The sequence below is a fragment of the Oncorhynchus gorbuscha genome, linkage group LG23 (genome assembly GCF_021184085.1).
Source record: "Oncorhynchus gorbuscha isolate QuinsamMale2020 ecotype Even-year linkage group LG23, OgorEven_v1.0, whole genome shotgun sequence".
Lineage (NCBI taxonomy): Eukaryota > Metazoa > Chordata > Actinopteri > Salmoniformes > Salmonidae > Oncorhynchus > Oncorhynchus gorbuscha.
In genome coordinates this window covers 20,841,189-20,861,845 of record NC_060195.1, presented here as the reverse complement: position 1 = coordinate 20,861,845, position 20,657 = coordinate 20,841,189, and the positions used below count along the sequence as shown (strand labels likewise).

The 20,657-nt window shown below is 40.9% G+C and overlaps 1 protein-coding gene across 2 annotated transcripts in view; it reads right to left on the bottom strand.

Annotated features, from left to right (window-relative positions):
• The window catches only part of slc7a2 (solute carrier family 7 member 2), a 34,547-nt gene extending 27,141 nt beyond the window's left edge, over positions 1–7,406 (bottom strand). Inside the window, exon 1 of one of the 2 annotated variants that reach the window (XM_046323927.1) lies at positions 7,155–7,406. The gene's annotated coding sequence lies outside the window, so the exon portion shown is untranslated. The remainder of the gene's footprint in view (positions 1–7,154) is intronic. The other variant, XM_046323929.1, reaches the window with a different exon arrangement.
• Between the last annotated feature and the right edge of the window lie 13,251 nt (positions 7,407–20,657).

Below are 20,657 nucleotides of genomic sequence, written 5' to 3'. Positions count from 1 at the left end.
GGGCGGGCGTGCGTGTATAGTGCGGCACACACTATACGGTTTGATACAGAACACAGACAAAGCTGAGGAAATGCATTTTCTTTATTATAGTACGGGTGGAGATAGGGACATGTCTCATCAAAGCTACAACTCAGGGGGGTGGGGATCAAGCCAGTTGATATAACACCATGGTTACTATTGACGTTCTTGCTGTATATATTTGGATAGGGGCTCGTTTTAGCATTCAGGAGGCAAATCCATTGTGAAGACTGAAGTCTTTCAGCAGGCCAGTTTGTTTTGGCACGGGGCTTCCTCTGAGTTTGAGCAGCCCTTTCTAAAAAGTCCCCTCATAAATCCTATAGAAGAGCAGACCTTCCTAAAAAGTCCCCTCATGAATCCTAAAAAAAACACCTCAAGCTGCAATTACATAACCTGGGAAATAAAAACGAGTACCCGATTTTGACAGCTGAAAGCCGTTAAGATCAAACCATTGATTAATCATGTCATATGTGTGTCAGAAGATGAGAGTTCTGGCCAACACTTTGCTGTCACTATAGCAGATCCTCATTGTAACCTCATTATATCCCTTTGTCTGGGGGTACAGTGCATGCAGACCTATACTTGGGGTCAGAAATGGCACCCTATTCCCTTCATAGTGCACTACTTTTGACCAGGGACCATCAAAGGTCGTGCACTATAGAGGGAATATGGTGCCATCTGGGACTTAGACCTAAAGACTCAAATGGCTGAACAGGGGGCCTGAGGGTACACATATGATATAATAGGGCAATTACTTTGGCTCTGGTTACTAATTGCTGTACCGTACATCTATAAAGAGAAAATGCAGAAGTTCAAACGCATAACCTCGCTGGGCTTTAATGCAACACTGTTTCTTTGTATTACTTTGATTGTGGGGGAGTTCGCAACAAAATCTTTCAACAATGTATTTATATGCAGGTTTTTCATTTGATGTATTTGTCTATGTCTAGGAAGTGGAAAAAATAACTGTTTGTACCCACTGCTCTCTAATTAATTGTTTCAGCTTGTGACTGAAGTTAAATCTTCTTCTTTTCAACCTGCACATTTAGCATCTGTGTTTTTCTCACTGTGTTTTTAATGAACACTGACTACCATCTCACTGTATTTTTAATGAACACTGACTACCATCTCACTGTGTTTTTAATGAACACTGACTACCATCTCACTGTGTTTTTAATGAACACTGACTACCATCTCACTGTGTTTTTAATGAACACTGACTACCATCTCACTGTGTTTTTAATGAACACTGACTACCATCTCACTGTGTTTTTAATGAACACTGACTACCATCTCACTGTATTTTGAAAGAACACTGACTACCATCTCACTGTGTTTTGAAAGAACACTGACTACCATCTCACTGTGTTTTGAAAGAACACTGACTACCATCTCACTGTGTTTTTAATGAACACTGACTACTATCTCACTGTGTTTTGAAAGAACACTGGCTACCATCTCACTGTGTTTTTAGTGAACACTGACTAACATCTCACTGTGTTTTTAATGAACTCTGAATACCATCTCAGTGTGTTTTGAAAGAACACTGACTACCATCTCACTGTGTTTTTAATGAACACTGACTACCATCTCACTGTGTTTTAATGAACACTGACTACCATCTCAGTGTGTTTTGAAAGAACACTGACTACCATCTCAGTGTGTTTTTAATGAACACTGACTACCATCTCACTGTGTTTTTAATGAACACTGACTACCATCTCACTGTGTTTTTAATGAACACTGACTACCATCTCACTGTGTTTTTAATGAACACTGACTACCATCTCACTGTGTTTTTAATGAACACTGACTACCATCTCACTGTGTTTTTAATGAACACTGACTACCATCTCACTGTGTTTTTAATGAACACTGACTACCATCTCACTGTGTTTTTAATGAACACTGGCTAACATCTCACTGTGTTTTTAATGAACTCTAAATACCATCTCACTGTGTTTTTAATGAACACTGACTACCATCTCACTGTGTTTTTAATGAACACTGACTACTATCTCACTGTGTTTTGAAAGAACACTGGCTACCATCTCACTGTGTTTTTAATGAACACTGACTACCATCTCACTGTGTTTTTAATGAACACTGACTACCATCTCACTGTGTTTTTTGAACACTGACTACCATCTCACTGACTGACTACCATCTCACTGTGTTTTTAATGAACACTGACTACCATCTCACTGTGTTTTTAATGAACACTGACTACCATCTCACTGTGTTTTTTAATGAACACTGACTACCATCTCACTGTGTTTTTAATGAACACTGACTACCATCTCACTGTGTTTTTAATGAACACTGACTACCATCTCACTGTGTTTTGAAATGAACACTGAACCATCTCACTGTGTTTTGAAAGAACACTGACTACCATCTCACTGTGTTTTTAATGAACACTGACTACCATCTCACTGTGTTTTTAATGAACACTGACTACCATCTCACTGTGTTTTTAATGAACACTGACTACCATCTCACTGTGTTTTTAATGAACATCTCACTGACTACCATCTCACTGTGTTTTTAATGAACACTGACTACCATCTCACTGTGTTTTTAATGAACACTGACTACCATCTCACTGTGTTTTTAATGAACACTGACTACCATCTCACTGTGTTTTGAAAGAACACTGACTACCATCTCACTGTGTTTTTAATGAACACTGACTACCATCTCACTGTGTTTTTAATGAACACTGACTACCATCTCACTGTGTTTTTAATGAACACTGACTACCATCTCACTGTGTTTTTAATGAACACTGACTACCATCTCACTGTGTTTTCAATGAACACTGACTAACATCTCACTGTGTTTTTAATGAACTCTGAATACCATCTCAGTGTGTTTTGAAAGAACACTGACTACCATCTCACTGTGTTTTTAATGAACACTGACTACCATCTCACTGTGTTTTAATGAACACTGACTACCATCTCACTGTGTTTTGAAAGAACACTGACTACCATCTCAGTGTGTTTTGACTAATGAACACTGACTACCATCTCACTGTGTTTTTAATGAACACTGACTACCATCTCACTGTGTTTTTAATGAACACTGACTACCATCTCACTGTGTTTTTAATGAACACTGACTACCATCTCACTGTGTTTTTAATGAACACTGACTACCATCTCACTGTGTTTTTAATGAACACTGACTACCATCTCACTGTGTTTTTAATGAACACTGACTACCATCTCACTGTGTTTTTAATGAACACTGACTACCATCTCACTGTGTTTTTAATGAACACTGACTACCATCTCACTGTGTTTTTAATGAACACTGACTACCATCTCACTGTGTTTTTAATGAACACTGACTACCATCTCACTGTGTTTTTAATGAACACTGACTACCATCTCACTGTGTTTTTAATGACCTTGCTACTCCGGGCAGCCCGGCCCTTTCTCACCCACACTGACTACCATCTCACTGTGTTTTTAATGAACACTGACTACCATCTCACTGTGTTTTTAATGAACACTGACTACCATCTCACTGTGTTTTTAATGAACACTGACTACCATCTCACTGTGTTTTTAATGAACACTGACTACCATCTCACTGTGTTTTTAATGAACACTGACTACCATCTCACTGTGTTTTTAATGAACACTGACTACCATCTCACTGTGTTTTTAATGAACACTGACTACCATCTCATCTCACTGACTACCATCTCACTGTGTTTTGAAAGAACACTGACTACCATCTCACTGTGTTTTTAATGAACACTGACTACCATCTCACTGTGTTTTTAATGAACACTGACTACCATCTCACTGTGTTTTTAATGAACACTGACTACCATCTCACTGTGTTTTTAATGAACACTGACTACCATCTCACTGTGTTTTTAATGAACACTGACTACCATCTCACTGTGTTTTTAATGAACACTGACTACCATCTCACTGTGTTTTAATGAACACTGACTACCATCTCACTGTGTTTTGAATGAACACTGACTACCATCTCACTGTGTTTTTAATGAACACTGACTACCATCTCACTGTGTTTTTAATGAACACTGACTACCATCTCACTGTGTTTTTAATGAACACTGACTACCATCTCACTGTGTTTTTTTTACCATCTCATGAACATCTGAATACCATCTCAGTGTGTTTTGAAAGAACACTGACTACCATCTCACTGTGTTTTTAATGAACACTGACTACCATCTCACTGTGTTTTTTTAACTGTGTTTTGAACACTGACTACCATCTCACTGTGTTTTTAATGAACACTGACTACCATCTCACTGTGTTTTTAATGAACACTGACTACCATCTCACTGTGTTTTTAATGAACACTGACTACCATCTCACTGTGTTTTTAATGAACACTGACTACCATCTCACTGTGTTTTGAAAGAACACTGACTACCATCTCACTGTGTTTTTAATGAACACTGACTACCATCTCACTGTGTTTTTAATGAACACTGACTACCATCTCACTGTGTTTTTAAAGAACACTTACTACCATCTCAGTGTGTTTTTAAAGAACACTTACTACCATCTCACTGTGTTTTTAATGAACACTGACTACCATCTCACTGTGTGTTTTAAAGAACACTGACTACCATCTCACTGTGTTTTTAAAGAACACTGACTACCATCTCACTGTGTTTTTAAAGAACACTGACTACCATCTCACTGTGTTTTTAATGAACACTGACTACCATCTCACTGTGTTTTTAATGAACACTGACTACCATCTCACTGTGTTTTTAATGAACACTGACTACCATCTCACTGTGTTTTTGAAAGAACACTAAATACCATCTCACTGTGTTTTTAATGAACACTGACTACCATCTCACTGTGTTTTTAGTGAACACTGACTACCATCTCACTGTATTTTTAATGAACACTGACTACCATCTTACTGTGTTTTTAAAGAACACTTACTACCATCTCAGTGTGTTTTTAAAGAACACTTACTACCATCTTACTGTGTTTTTAAAGAACACTTACTACCATCTCAGTGTGTTTTTAAAGAACACTGACTACCATCTCACTGTGTTTTTAAAGAACACTGACTACCATCTCAATGTGTTTTTAAAGAACACTTACTACCATCTCAGTGTGTTTTTAATGAACACTGACTACCATCTCAATGTGTTTTTAATGAACACTTACTACCATCTCACTGTATTTTGAAAGAACACTGACTACCATCTCACTGTGTTTTGAAAGAACACTGACTACCATCTCACTGTGTTTTGAAAGAACACTGACTACCATCTCACTGTGTTTTTAATGAACACTGACTACCATCTCACTGTGTTTTTAATGAACACTGACTACCATCTCACTGTGCTTTTAATGAACACTGACTACCATCTCACTGTGTTTTTAATGAACACTGACTACCATCTCACTGTGTTTTTAATGAACACTGACTACCATCTCACTGTGTTTTGAAAGAACACTGACTACCATCTCACTGTGTTTTTAATGAACACTGACTACCATCTCACTGTGTTTTTAATGAACACTGACTACCATCTCACTGTGTTTTTAATGAACACTGACTACTATCTCACTGTGTTTTGAAAGAACACTGGCTAACATCTCACTGTGTTTTTAATGAACTCTGAATACCATCTCACTGTGTTTTTAGTGAACACTGACTACCATCTCACTGTGTTTTTAGTGAACACTGACTACCATCTCACTGTGTTTTTAATGAACACTGACTACCATCTCACTGTGTTTTTAATGAACACTGACTACCATCTCATTGTGTTTTTAATGAACACTGACTACCATCTCACTGTGTTTTTAATGAACACTGACTACCATCTCACTGTGTTTTTAGTGAACACTGACGACCATCTCGCTGTGTTTTTAGTGAACCCTGACTACCATCTCACTGTGTTTTTAATGAACACTGATTACCATCTCACTCTGTTTTTAAATAACACTTACTACCATCTCACTGTGTTTTTAAAGAACACTGACTACCATCTCACTGTGTTTTTAAAGGACCCTGACTACCATCTCACTGTGTTTTTAATGAACACTGACTACCATCTCACTGTGTTTTTAATGAACACTGACTACCATCTCACTGTGTTTTTAATGAACACTGACTACCATCTCACTGTGTTTTTAAAGAACACTGACTACCATCTCAGTGTGTTTTTAATGAACACTGACTACCATTTCACTGTGTTTTTAAAGAACACTGACTACCATCTCAGTGTGTTTTTAATGAACACTGACTACCATCTCAATGTGTTTTTAAAGAACACTTACTACCATCTCAGTGTGTTTTTAATGAACACTGACTACCATCTTACTGTGTTTTTAAAGAACACTTACTACCATCTCACTGTGTTTTTAAAGAACACTTACTACCATCTTACTGTGTTTTTAAAGAACACTTACTACCATCTCAGTGTGTTTTTAAAGAACACTGACTACCATCTCACTGTGTTTTTAAAGAACACTGACTACCATCTCACTGTGTTTTTAAAGAACACTGACTACCATCTCAGTGTGTTTTTAAAGAACACTTACTACCATCTCACTGTGTTTTTAAAGAACACTTACTACCATCTTACTGTGTTTTTAAAGAACACTTACTACCATCTCAGTGTGTTTTTAATGAACACTTACTACCATCTCACTGTGTTTTTAATGAACACTGACTACCATCTCAATGTATGTTTATTTAACACAGTGTTGCCCATTAAAGTGTGTCCTTTTCATCCCAGAGAAATGCTATGCTCCATCTGACAATACAATAACATACCAATCTCACCTCTTTTATGGCCAATTCAGAATACAGTTGATTTGCACTAAACAGAGGGAGGTCCTCATAATGCCCTACCAAATCCCTTTGATAGAGGCTGCTATGTATTGCTAACACTTGAAGCACTACCGTTATAAAATCTGACATTGTAAGTATTTATTACAACTTTTTAAGCAGTTATTACAACTATGAGCTAACATTACAACGCATACACATATAATATCAAGTAGGCACAGAAGTCGATAAGTCAAATCAATAGATGGATATATAGATAGATAGAATGCATGTTATGTCTATAAGTATATGCAGACTCCTCATAACACACCACTTACCTGTCAAGAAGACAAAGATGAATATATGGTATTCAAGTTTCAACTTTGTTAAATATGGAGACACTCAAAGGTCCTTTGCACCTCACGCGGACAAGACAGAAAACTTCCCTAGATTCCTCTCCAACAGGAAGTCACAGGGAAGCAGGCCACACAGGGAGCTCATGGACTACAGACATAGACCAGGCTCTATGTAAAGTTCACTACCTCTGTCTGTTCACAGCTCATGTTCTCTGACATGTTTACCAGTGTAGAGTACTAGGCTATTTTTACTCCTCCCCTTGCTCCATCCCCAAAATATCTTTCTTCATAAGCTCTTCCCCTGCCATGCCCCTGGCCCGAGCTACTGAACCATCACCACTACGGTACAATGAGCCCCCCCCCCCGAGTAGGGAGGGAACAGGGGAGGAGGAAGGGGTGGGTAATAGGGTAATGAGGGAGAGAGAGGGTATCTGGTCCACGATTGTGTTCAGAGGGAGGCAATAATGTACCACAATGAGTTCAGATCTTCAGGTCAACAGCCCACAGACCATGAGAGAGGGAGGGAGGGAGGGAGGGAGGGAGGGAGGGAGGGAGGGAGGGAGGGAGGGAGGGAGGGAGGGAGGGATCTTTCTCTCTCCCCTTTTTTACTTACAAAATGTTATTTCTAATGCACACACATGCCAGACTGAACCCAGCTGCCTGGGTACTTACTGACCACTGATAAATGGTTAGGTATCTAACGTTGACAAACATTGAAACAGACACATCTGTTTGCTCAGTGCAGCCTAGGGGAGTGCTGCTAAAAGCATGGGTGCTGATTGGTCAATGGGGTGGAGGAGCTGCTAGTGCCAGAGGTATAGAGTCCTTTTAATGGAAGACAGTTGCACAATGTTCCCTTCGCAACTGGAGTCACAGCCATCAAAGTATTGAATCAATACTACCATAGAGATCCATTTACATACTGTACTGTAAAATACAACATGCCCAAAACATATTCATATACTTGATTTATAGTTGAAAATATCACATATTTGCTGTCAAGTCAAACATTCTTTATATTTGCTAAGTTAACACATTTTTTATGGTTGCAATTTGCATGTCAATTTCAAATGTGGTGCATCACCAGCTGAACCCAGCAGCAGTGGGAAGGTCACAGCTGACAGCCCAGAGATCTCTCTCTCTCTCTCTCTCTCTCTCTCTCTCTCTCTCTCTCTCTCTCTCTCTCTCTCTCTCTCTCTCTCTCTCTCTCTCTCTCTCTCTCTCCCTCCCTCTCTCTCAGTTTGACTCTATGACTCCAACCATTCAGGCACTACTCTCTCAGTTTAACTCTATGACTCCAACCATTCAGTCACTATTCTCTCAGTTTGACTCTACGACTCCAACCATTCAGGCACTATTCTCTCAGTTTGACTCTATGACTCCAACCATTCAGGCACAACTCTTTTTGTTTGACTCTGACTCCAACCATTCAGGCACTACTACTATAGCCAATCACTCTCAGAAGAACTGAACAAAGGCCTGAATCAAGACACGTTGAATGCATCGTAAGAGCACATTCTATAGAGCATGGAGGTGGAAGAATAGGCTACTCCTGACCCCTATAAGTTAACACAGTCATGTGAGGTCACATCCATGGTCACATTCATCTGTAATGCTCTTTAGACATGATACAAGACTGTTCTATGTCATTATGTCCAGCAATAGTTTTAATGCAACCAATGTTACCATGGCACAGATGGAAAGAACAAAGTGGGTCACTCCCCCGGTTTATATGTTGACACAGACTAATTGTGTAAAGCCTATTGAATACATTTGTCCGTGGACGATAACTGATTGACCCAGCTACACAACCGTGGACATGGTCAACAGAATGAAGACTGTTTGTCGTGTAGGCAATGGGCAGCTTGCTCCACTTAACAGTGCTGTCACCAGGAAATGTTGGAGTGAATGATTAGTGATGATAAGATAGGGAACGGCTCCGAGTAGAAGCATTAAGCATTGGGATACACCAATAGCACCAAAATAGATTATCGTATGGTCCAATGACAGCACTACACAGAGGCAAGCACTGACATGTATGTAGTCTATACACTTTCCAGCAACGTTTTATTTCAGATTAGTCCACTGTTGATACTGTCTCCAAAATGTTTTGCATGTCAGAAGTCAAGTTTTCAAGATATTGGACTTTCAAGAAGCAAAGTGTCACATGCCACATCATCATGATGATGCAAACTTTTTAGTTGATTTTCCCTTTTTTTTAAATCAAAAGGATTAAAGTGCCTCAAATGGACAAATAAGAGATGGGCGAGTAGGCAAAGGGCACAATTGTTCGCCGCTGCGCTGAAGTTTTTGGAAGCCTGATGAAAACAGCTAGAGGACAGGTTAAGGCTGTTAAAATGACATGTCAGAGCACCACACATACAACAGGAGTCCTACGTCGTACCCTTTAATAGAACAGCTTTTATTATGATTATTTTTTACATCCAGACAGATTAGATCCAAGACCTTGTTCAGCCTCACCAAAGAGCAAAATAAGGGCCCTTTCTATAACATCAACTTTTATTCGCGAGTCAAAAGTCATCCTCAAAGGATTTTCAACATTGAAAATTTTTTTTGAAAAAAGGGCTATGCATGCAAAATAATAGAACTAAAGATGTAGGCTGTCATCCAGGTGATATAGACCTAACTGATGTAGATAGATGGTATACCTGTCATCCAGGTGATATAGACCTAACTGATGTAGGTAGATGGTAGGCCTGTCATCCAGGTGATATAGACCTAACTGATGTAGATAGATGATATACCTGTCATCCAGGTGATATAGGCCTAACTGATGTAGGTAGATGGTAGGCCTGTCATCCAGGTGATATAGGCCTAACTGATGTAGGTAGATGGTAGGCCTGTCATCCAGGTGATATAGGCCTAACTGATGTAGGTAGATGGTAGGCCTGTCATCCAGGTGATATAGGCCTAACTGATGTAGGTAGATGGTAGGCCTGTCATCCAGGTGATATAGGCCTAACTGATGTAGGTAGATGGTAGGCCTGTCATCCAGGTGATATAGGCCTAACTGATGTAGGTAGATGGTAGGCCTGTCATCCAGGTGAAATAGGCCTAACTGATGTAGAAAGATGGTAGGCCTGTCATCCAGGTGATATAGGCCTAACTGATGTAGGTAGGTGGTAGGCCTGTCATCCAGGTGATATAAGCCTAACTGATGTAGGTAGATGGTAGGCCTGTCATTCATCAGATACCCCTTCGCCTTTGCTACAATTCTTAGAAAAAAGTAAGCAGCAACAACACAAATCCTCTTTATATTGCTTTTTAAGAACTGTCTAGGCAATAATCCCAAAGGCCTAGAGACATCACCTGTCTACACACTTTTAGTTCCCCTTAATGCTGCCTTTATTAGACAGCAGGACACTGCATTGTTTTTGGCTGTCATACAGTACAGTGTCTATTGATGAGAATCTCCCTAAGGTAATTTATTTTGTATTATATTGCAGTTTAGAAAGAACCCCCCCCCACTATTTAGAAATATTCCGGTTTAGAAAGAATGACCCCCTCTGAAGGGGCGTGTTGATACTAAAGCACTCACCCTCACGTACTTCCAATTCCAGCATGTTTCCCTTTTCCCATAATATTCATTGCCAAAAAGGATTTGAAAACGATGTATAAAAATAGCCACATAAACATCCAGATTTAGAAAGCATCTATCAGATCCTCATAAAAGCTAAGCAATTAGGTTGAAGGGTATGCATTCATAGCAGGCTATCTTTGTTGATTTGTGTTTGCATAAGACTATAAAAACAAGATACTTCAATGAATGACACAACTGGGAATATTTGATATTCCAATACAGAGAACATGCAGTGGGATATCTGTGAGGTTTTTATGCGTTATTAATTCACCTCATCAAACCGTATCTGATCACTCTGTTGGTGCAAATCTTGAAAAAAAGGGTTTTGCTAAACAATCTGTTGTCAGAGCAGGCAAACATCTTTACAGCAAGTTGGCAAAAGCAGTACACCATTATCTCTTCTAATTCCTTATTTCAACATTATTCAGGTACTATAACCTGCCCAGGGACTGCGGTTGAAAATTAGCCGGCTGGCTAAAACTGACACTTTTACTGAAATGTTGATTAAACTTCTTGGTGACAGGGGTCAGTATTTTCACGTCCGGATGAAATGCATGCGCAAATTCAACTGCCTGCTACTCATCCCCAGAAGATAAGATATGCATATTATTATTGGATTGGATAGTATTGGATAGAAAACACTCTGAAGTTTCTAAAACTGTTTGAATCATGTCTGGACCTAGTTTTGTCCCATTGAATAAATGTTGTGGATCTGAATGTTTTTCCTCATAATCGTGGACTATCGGACCACCATTTCATTACGTCTGCAATTGCAACAAATAATCTGTTCAGACCTCAACCAAGGAGCATAAAAAGTTGTGCTATAAATTCCCAGACAACACAAAGATTCCTTGATGCCCTTCCAGACTCCTCTGCCTACCCAAGGACATCAGAGGACAAAAATCAGTTAACCACCTAACTGAGGAACTCAATTTAACCTTGCACAATACCCTAGATGCAGTTGCACCCCTAAAAACTAAAAACATTTGTCATAAGAAACGAGCTCCATGGTATAAAGAAAATACCCGAGCTCTGAAGCAAGCTTCCAGAAAATTGGAACGGAAATGGCGCCACACCAAACTGGAAGTCTTCCGACTAGCTTGGAAAGACAGTACCGTGCAGTATCGAAGAGCCCTCACTGCTGCTCGATCATCCTATTTTTCCAACTTAATTGAGGAAAATAAGAACAATCCTACATTTATTTTTGATACTGTCGCAAAGCTAACTAAAAAGCAGCATTCCCCAAGTAAGGATGGCTTTCACTTCAGCATTAATAAATTCATGAACTTCTTTGAGGAAAATATCATAATTATTATAAAGCAAATGACAGACTCCTCTTTAAATCTTGCGTATTCCTTCAAAGCTCAGTTGTCCTGAGTCTGCACAACTCTGCCAGGACTTAGGATCAAGAGAGACACAAGTGTTTTAGTACTATATCTCTTGACACAATGATGAAAATAATCATGGCCTCTAAACCTTCAAGCTGCATACTGGACCCTATTCCAACTAAACTACTGAAAGAGCTGCTTCCTGTGCTTGGCCCTCCTATGTTGAACATAATAAATGTCTCTCTATCCACTGGATGTGTACCAAACTCACTAAAAGTGGCAGTAATAAAGCCTCTCTTGAAAAAGCCAAACCTTGAACCAGAAAATATAAAAAACTATCGGCCTATATCGAATCCTCAATTCCAGTCAAAAAGCTGTTGCGCAGCAACTCACTGCCTTCCTGAAGACAAACCATTTATACAAAATGCTTCCGTCTGGTTTTAGACCCCATCATAGTGCTGAGACTGCACTTGTGAAGGTGGTAAATTACCTTTTAACTTCTTCGATATAGGGGGCGCTTTTTAAATTTTTGGATAAAAAAACGTTCCCGTTTTAAACAAGATATTATGTCATGAAAAGATGCTCGACTATGCATATAATTGACAGCTTTGGAAAGAAAACACTCTGACGTTTCCAAATCTGAAAATATATTATCTGTGAGTACTACAGAACTGATGCTACAGGCGAAACCAAGATGAAATTTCAAACAGGAAATGCCCCAGATTTTGAATGCGCTTTGTTCCAATGTCTCCTTATATGGCTGTGAATGTGCAAGGAATAAGCCTACACTTTCTGTCGTTTCCCCAAGGTGTCTGCAGCATTGTGACGTATTTGTAGGCATATCATTGGAAGATTGACCATAAGAGACTACATTTACCAGGTGCCCCGCTTGGTGTCCTCTGTTGCAATTATTGCGCAATCTCCAGCTGCGTGCATTTTACCATTTGCTTCAGAGGAGAAACCAAACTGCCACGAATGACTTATCATCGAATAGATATGTGAAAAACACCTTGAGGATTGATTCTAAACAAAGTTTGCCATGTTTCTGTCGATATTATGGAGTTAATTTGGAAAAAAGTTTAGCGTTGTAATGACTGAATTTTCTTTTTTTTTTTTGCCAAACGTGATGAACAAAACAGAGCGATTTCTCCTACACAAATAATATTTTGGGAAAAATGGAACATTTGCTATCTAACTGAGAGTCTCCTCATTGAAAACATCTGAAGTTCTTCAAAGGTAAATGATTTTATTTGAATGCTTTTCTTGTTTTTGTGAAAATGTTGCCTGCTGAATGCTAGGCTTAATGCTATGCTAGCTATCAATACTCTTACACAAATGCTTGTGTAGCTATGGTTGAAAAGCATATTTTGAAAATCTGAGATGACAGTGTTTTTAACAAAAGGCTAAGCTTGTGAGCCAATATATTTATTCCATTTCATTTGCGATTTTCATGAATAGTTAACGTTGCGTTATGGTAATGAGCTTGAGGCTATAATTACGCTCCCGGATACTGGATTGCTCGACGCAACAGGTTAATGGCATCAGATGGAGGCTCTGCATCTGTCCTCGTGCTCCTAGACCTTAGTGCTGCTTTTGATACCATCGATCACCACATTCTTTTGGAGAGATTGGAAACCCAAATTGGTCTACACAGACAAGTTCTGGCCTGGTTTAGATCTTATCTGTCGGAAAGACATCAGTTTGTCTCTGTGAATGGTTTGTCCTCTGACAACTGTAAATTTCGGTGTTCCTCAAGGTTCCGTTTTAGGACCACTATTGTTTTCACAATACATTTTACCTCTTGGGGATGTCATTTGAAAACATAATGCTAACTTTCACTGCTATGCGGATGACACACAGCTGTACATTTCAATGATGTAATGTAGTTCGTCTGCTGTTTGAAGAGAGTCAGACCGAAATGCAGCGTGTAGGTTACTCATGCCTTTTAATAAAGATATATGCGGTACATGAAATAACTGAAAATACGAAAACCACAAACGAGTGAAACTAATACAGCCTATCTGGTGACTAACACTAAGACAGGTACAATCGCCCACGAAATACAACGCGCCCTCAAGCTACCTAAATATGGTTCCCAATCCGAGACAACTAGAATCAGCTGACTCCAATTAGGAATCGCCTCAGGCAGCCAAGCCTAACTAGACACACCCCTACTAATACACACTCCCAATTAATACAAACCCCAATACGAAATACAACATATAAACCCATGTCACACCCTGGCCTACCCAAACATATAACAAAAACACAAGATACAATGACCAAGGCATGACAAATGAAACATGGTGAAGCCCCAAAATTGCAAAAATCAGAAACTTTCTGTCCAAAAATGATGCAGAAAAATGAATCCATGCTTTTGTTACTTCTAGGTTAGACTACTGCAATGCTCCACTTTCCGGCTACCCGGATAAAGCACTAAATGAACTTCAGTTAGTGCTAAATTACAGCTGCTAGAATCCTGACTAGAACCAAAAAATGTGATCATATTACTCCAGTGCTAGCCTCCCTACACTAGCTTCCTGTTAAGGCAAGGGCTGATTTCAAGGATTTACTGCTAAACTACAAATCATTACAAGGGCTTGCTCCTACCTATCTGATTTGGTCCTGCCGTACATACCTACACGTACGCTAAGGTCACAAGACACAGGCCTCCTAATTGTCCCTAGAATTTCTAAGCAAACAGCTGGAGGCAGCTCTTTCTCCTATAGAGCTCCATTTTTATGGAATGGTCTGCCTACCCATGTGAGAGATGCAGACTCGGTCTCAACCTTTAAGTCTTTACTGAAGACTCATCTCTTCAGTGGGTCATATGATTGAGTGTAGTCTGGCCCAGGAGTGTGAAGGTGAACGGAAAGGCTCTGGAGCAACGAACCGCCCTTGCTGTCTCTGCCTAGCCGGTTCCCCTCTTTCCACGGGGATTCTCTGCCTCTAACCCTATTACAGGGGCTGAGTCACTGGCTTACTGGTGCTCTTTCATGACGTCCCTAGGAGGGGTGCATCAGTTAAGTGGATTGAGTCACTGACGGGATCTTCCTTTCTGGGTTGGCGCCCCCTCTTGGGTTGTGCCGTGGCGGAGATCTTTGTGGGCTGTACTCAGCCTTGTCTCACGATGGTAAGTTGGTGGTTGAAGATATCCCTCTAGTGGTGTGGGGGCTGTGCTTTGGCAAAGTGGGTGGGGTTATATCCTTCCTGTATGGCTCTGTCCGGGGTTATCATCGGATGGGGCCACAGTGTCTCCTGACCCCTCCTGTCTCAGCCTCCAGTATTTATGCTGCAGTAGTTTATGTGTCGGGGGGCTAGGGTCAGTGTGTTATATCTGGAGTACTTCTCCTGTCTTATCCGGTGTCCTGTGTGAATTTAAGTATGCTCTCTCTAATTCTCTCTTTCGCTCTTTCTCTCGGAGGACCTGAGCCCTAGGACCATGCCTCAGGACTACCTGGCCATGCTGCTGCTCCAGTTTCAACTGTTCTGCCTGCAGCTATGGAATCCTGACCTGTTCACCGGACGTGCTACCTGTCCCAGACCTGCTGTTTTCAACTCTCTAGAGACAGCAGGAGTGGTAGAGATACTCTTAATGATCGGCTATGAAAAGCCAACTGACATTTACTCCTGAGGTGCTGACTTGCTGCGCACTCGACAACTACTGTGATTATTATTATTTGACCATGCTGGTCATTTATGAACATTTGAACATCTTGGCCATGTTCTGTTATAATCTCATTACATTACATTTAAGTCATTTAGCAGACGCTCTTATCCAGAGCGACTTACAAATTGGTGCATTCACTTAATCTCCACCCGGCCTGGTTCCTCTCAAGGTTTCTTCCTAGGTTTTGGCCTTTCTAGGGAGTTTTTCCTAGCCACCTGCATTCTACACCTGCTTCTACACCTGCATTGCTTGCTGTTTGGGGTTTTAGGCTGGGTTTCTGTACAGCACTTTGAGATATTAGCTGATGTACGAATTATGTTGCAGGTGAAACCAGGTGAAACCCCGAGGATAAAACATTCAGATTTTTGTTTTTGAGATCACTCTCTTTTCAATTAATTTTCATAGGGAATCCACATGTCTAAGGGACCTTCTTCCATTTCCTAGCGCTTCCACTGGATGTCACCAGTCTATAGAAATTGGTTGAGGTTTTTCCTTTGTGTAATGAAGAAGTAGCCCTGTTCAAAACGAGGGTCACTTCAAGTGTACTGTTTGTTAAAGGGGCGTGACCAGAAAGGTAGCATCAGATTGTTTTCTTCCTGTATTGATCACAGATCATCCCGTCTTCAATTTGAACAATTATTTACTTTCGAAAATACCTAAAGTTGTATTACAAAAGAAGTTTGAAATGTTTTGGCAAAGTTTACAGGTAACTTTTGAGATATTTTGTAGTCACGTTGCGCAAGTTGGAACCAGTGTTTTTCTGGATCAAACGCGCCAAATAAATGGACATTTTGGATATATATCGACGGAATTAATTGAACAAAAGGACCATTTGTGATGTTTATGGGACATATTGGAGTGCCAACAGAAAAAGCTCGTCAAAGGTAAGGCATGATTTATATTTTTATTTCTGCGTTTTGTGTCGCGCCTGCATGGTTGAAATATGTTTTCGCTACTCTCAGATAACAGCATTGTTTGCTTTCGCCGAAAAGCCTTTTTGAAATCTGAAATGTTGTCTGGATTCACAACACGTGTAGCTTTAATTTGGTATCTTACATATGTAATTTCATGAAAGTTTGATTTTTATAGTAATTTATTTGAATTTGGCACTCTGTATTTTTTCTGGCTTTTGGCCAGGTGGGACGCGTCCCACATATCCCAGAGAGGCTAATGTGCACTGTCCCTGTACAGATAAAATAAAATAAACTCAAACTCAAACTCAAACACTAACACACACACACACACACACACACACACACACACACACACACACACACACACACACACACACACACACACACACACACACACACACACACACACACACACACACACACACACACACACACACACACACACACACACACACACACACACCTGCTGCTACCAGACTCTTATTATGATTGCTAAATACTGCACATTTAAACACTTGCCTCCCATTCTCCCCTTTCCAAAACACATGTAAATATTGGACAATAAATTGTGCCTCCTGTATTATATTTATCCTAAAAATGTTATTATATTCCACTGAGACATTTAATTTATGTTCGTCTTCTTATCTTTTATTATTTCTTATTGTTGTTGCATTGTCGAGAAGGATGATGGTTGTCACATAGTATGTGGGGTTGGTTTTTACTATCAACTCCATTATAACCATATTGTTCCCGGGACATTGCCACTTCCACTATACAATAAATCCCAAGCTCCTTTGTGCTGTTGCTATAGAGACATCCTTTCCCAGTAAACACCAACATATTTGGCTGACATATCAAAATGTATTAGGACTATGCAGTGTGGAGAGCGTTTGCATATTGGGAAGACATCGTAGAGTGATCAGAATAGAATGTTGACGCCTGGCCGACATATAAAAGATGTAGAACTGTAGAATTTAGAATGTAGGTACATCTTTAATACATCTGTGAGACGTCTTGCCAATTAGCAAACAGAGTCTAAACTGGATCCTCCCAATGTATTCTGTATATGTTCGTTGGGCAGAGGTATCTGTGCTATCTGGGTTTGTTGACTCTCTCTCACACACATATGTTTTCTGTCACACACCCACACATGTACACAAACACATACATAAACACAAACACACACATGTACACAAACACACACATGTTCACCAACACACATGTACACAAACGCACACATGCACACACCAATTTACTCCAAATGTAATATGTTATTCTCAAGGCATAAAATGCTGAATTTTATTAGGAAGATGGTTTGACCAAAGAAAGACTATTTCTAAGACTGTATGCTATACTGCCTCACTTCCTGTTACAACAGGGAGAAGCTACCAACAAACACTGTGACAATCAACCCCATACTGTGTGACATCTAACCCCATGATGGGGCTGGTTGTAACAAGTGGACAGAGTGTGTTTGATGGCCCAGCTAACTGGATGTTCGTCCATGATTTGGCCCCGTCGTGGAATGGGCTCATTCCATTAAACGTACCTGTCATCCCAGCTCCCGTCGGACCCTGGCTTTCATTCGACAACATTTTTGGTGGCCCACCATGGTTCCTGACCAGATGTTAGTCTGCTGTTCTGAAGACCACCTTCAGGTATCGGCGACAGGCAGACCACCACCGGACTCCAGCTCCCCTCTATCATCTCAGGCAGAGGGTATGGCTCTCCACTCAGGATCTGCCCCTAAGGGTGGAGTCCTGTAAACATTCCTCCGGCGTTATCACCCCTTTCCCTAGTGTGGTGCCAGGACAACAACCTCTCCCTCAATGTGAGCAAGACAAAGGATCTAATCATGGACTACAGGAAAAGGCAGGTCAAACAGGCCCCAATTAACATCGACGAGGCTGTCGTGGAGCGGGTCGAGAGTTTCAACTTCCTTGGTGTCACCATCAAACTATTATATTATGGTCCAAACACACCAAGACAGTCGTGAAGAGGGCACGACAACACCTTTTCCCCCTCGGAAGATTGAAAAGATTTGGCATTGGTCACCAGAACCTCAAAGTTCTACAGTCGCACAATCGAGAGCATCCTGACCGGTTGCATCACTGCCTGGTATGATAACTGCTCGGCATCTGACCGTAAGGCACTACAGAGGGTAGTGCGTATGGCCCAGTACATTACTGTGGCCAAGCTTCCTGCCATCCAGGACCTACATACTAGGAGGTGTCAGAGGAAAGCCCAAAAAATATCAAAGATTCCAGTCACCCAAGTCATAGACTGTTTTCTCTGCTATCGCACGACAAGCTGCAAAACATGGACCCGTACAAATCAGCTGGGGTAGACAATCTGGACCCTCTCTATCTAAAATGATCCGCCGCCATTGTTGCAATCCCTATTACCAGTCTGTTCAACCTCTCTTTCGTATCATCCAAGATCCCCAAAGACTGGAAAGATGCCGCGGTCATCCTCCTCTTCAAAGGAGGTGACACTCTAGACCCAAACTGTTATAGACCTATATCCATCCTGCCCTGCCTTTCTAAAGTCTTCGAAAGCCAAGTTAATAAACAGATCACTGACCATTTTGAATCCCACTGTACCTTCTCAGCTGTGCAATCCAGTTTCCGAGCTGGTCATGGGTGCACCTCAGCCAGGCTCAAGGTGCTAAACGATATCATAACCGCCATCGATAAAAGACAGCACTGTGCAGCCGTATTCATCGACCTGGCCAAGGCTTTCGACTCTGTCAATCACCGTATTCTTATCGGCAGACTCAACATCCTTGGTTTCTCTAATGACAGCCTCACCTGGTTCACCAACTACTCCTCAAACAGAGTTGAGTGTGTCAAATCGGAGGGCGTGTTGGCCGGACCTCTGGCAGTCTCTATGGGGCTACCACAGGGTTAAATTCTCGGGCCGACTCTCTTCTCTGTATATATCACCGATGTCGCTCTTGCTGCAGGTGATTCCCTGATCCACCTCTACGCAGACGACACCATTCTGTATACCTCTGGCCCTTCTGTGGACACTGTGTTAACTAACCTCCAAACGAGCTTCAATGCCATACAACACTCCTTACGTGGCCTCCAACTGCTCTTAAACACTAGTAAAACTAAATGCATGCTTTTCAACCGTTCGCTGCCCGCACCTGCCCGCCCAACTAGCATCACTACTCGGGACGGTTCTAAGTTAGAATATGTGGACAACTACAAATACCTAGGTGTCTGGCTAGATTGTAAACTGTCCTTCCAGACTCATATTAAACATCTCCAATCCAAAATTAAATATAGAATCGGCTTCTTATTTCACAACAAAGCCTCCTTCACTCATGCCGCCAAACACACCCTCGTAAAACTGACTATCCTACCGATCCTCGACTTTGGCGATGTCATTTACAAAATAGCTTCCAATATTCTACTCAGCAAACTGGATGCAGTCTATCACAGTGCCATCTGTTTTGTTACCAAAGCCGCTTATACCACCCACCACTGCGACCTGTATGCTCTCGTCGGCTGGCCCTCGCTACATATTCGTCGCCAGACCCACTGGCTCCAGGTCATCTATAAGTCGATGCTAGGTAAAGCTCCGCCTTATCTCAGCTCACCGGTCACGATTACCACACCCACCCATAGCACACGCTCCAGCAGGTATATCTCACTGGTCATCCCCAAAGCCAACAGCTCCTTTGGCCGCCTTTCCTTCCAGTTCTCTGCTGCCAATGCCTGGAAGGAATTGCAAAGTCTCTGAACCTGGAGACTTATATTTCTCTTAGAACTTTAAACATCAGCTATCTGAGCAGCTAACCTATCGCTGCAGCTGTACATAGCCCATCTGTAAATATCCCACCCATTCTACCTACCTCATCCCCATATTGTTTTTTAAAATTTCCTGCTCTTTTGCACACCAGTATTTCTACTTGCACATCACCATCTGCTCATTGATCACTCCAGTGTTAAATTTAGCAAAATT